Below are 1,250 nucleotides of genomic sequence, written 5' to 3' on the forward strand. Positions count from 1 at the left end.
GCCACACCCGTGGCTGCCGGCCCGTCTGTCTGGAGACACAGACCAGAGGACACAGCCCCACGCACCCCAGCTGCCTTGTTAACTGCTGTCCCGGACACACTGCGCCCTCAGCGTCCCCCACTTTTCTCTGACCTCTTAGGTACTTTGTCCCCCGGAAACTCCATCTCCTCTCAAACCCCCCTCGCAGGTGCACCCAGCTGAGCTGACTCACGCTGGCCCTCCAGGAGCCAGGAGGACAGGACAGCGGGCAGGGCGCTCGCCTCACACACGGCCATCTGGGTTCCATCCCAGGGCCCCAGAGGGTCCCCCGGCCCCTCCAGCCAGCTCTGAGCCCCCAAACCAAGTCAAACCCCAGAAGAACTTACTAAGCAGAGTGCGGGGCCCTGGCAGGTATCCCCGGCCCACCTCTGCCACCTTCTCCTGGCAGCCGCCGTCTCGGACCCTGGCGCAGGTGCAGGGAGACTGTCCTCTGCCCACCTTCACTAGATCCCGTGGGCTTACAAGGGGGTCGTTGGCTGCGCCTGAGCTTACTGGAATGACTCGCAGTTTTCAGAAAATAAAACAGTAACTCAGTGCCTCCCGGAATCGACTTTCTATCAAGGAACAGAGGCGGAGGCAAAGCAGACAGCAGGGTGCTGGCCTTGCCCCGTGCAGGCTGTGTCCACTCCAGGCCGCCAGGGGTCACCCTTGAGCCCAGCTGAGAATGCCGCCCCTCCCCAACCCCAGCTGGAAAACTGCCAAAACTGCCCATTGGTGCCCATGGGATGACAGGCTGACCCCTGCCCGCCCCCTGGGCGGTGTTTGGGAGCTGCAGGGTCAGAGGTGACCTGTCCTTCAGGCAGGAGGTGGGGAGAGGCCTGCCCAGGGCCAGCTGGGCAGTGGTGCTCCATGCAGACAGCCACTGGCCTCATGGCCTCCTACCACACGTGGCTGCAGCAGCTGGCCCAGGGTCCCCTGCTGCCCCCCACTGCAGAACCAGCAGGGCAGGACGGAGAACAGCAGGGGTCCCCAGAATGAGAAAACCCTCCCACAAGGGCCAGTGGCAGCCTGCTCTCTGGGCACTGTCGCCATGGAGACCATCTGACCCGCTGGCCAAGGCTGCCAGAGTCCCCCAGGGGACAGAGGACCATGTGGCAGCAGTGACATCCCCAGGCCTGGGGCTCCGGTCACCCTGTCGGCCCAGGTCTCAACAGTGAGCCAGGCTGGACTCTGCGGCCTGTCCCAGCCACTGCCCGACTTCCTTTGCTCAT

Source organism: Sorex araneus, chromosome 1 (genome assembly GCF_027595985.1).
Source record: "Sorex araneus isolate mSorAra2 chromosome 1, mSorAra2.pri, whole genome shotgun sequence".
In the NCBI taxonomy this organism is placed as follows: Eukaryota; Metazoa; Chordata; class Mammalia; order Eulipotyphla; family Soricidae; genus Sorex; species Sorex araneus.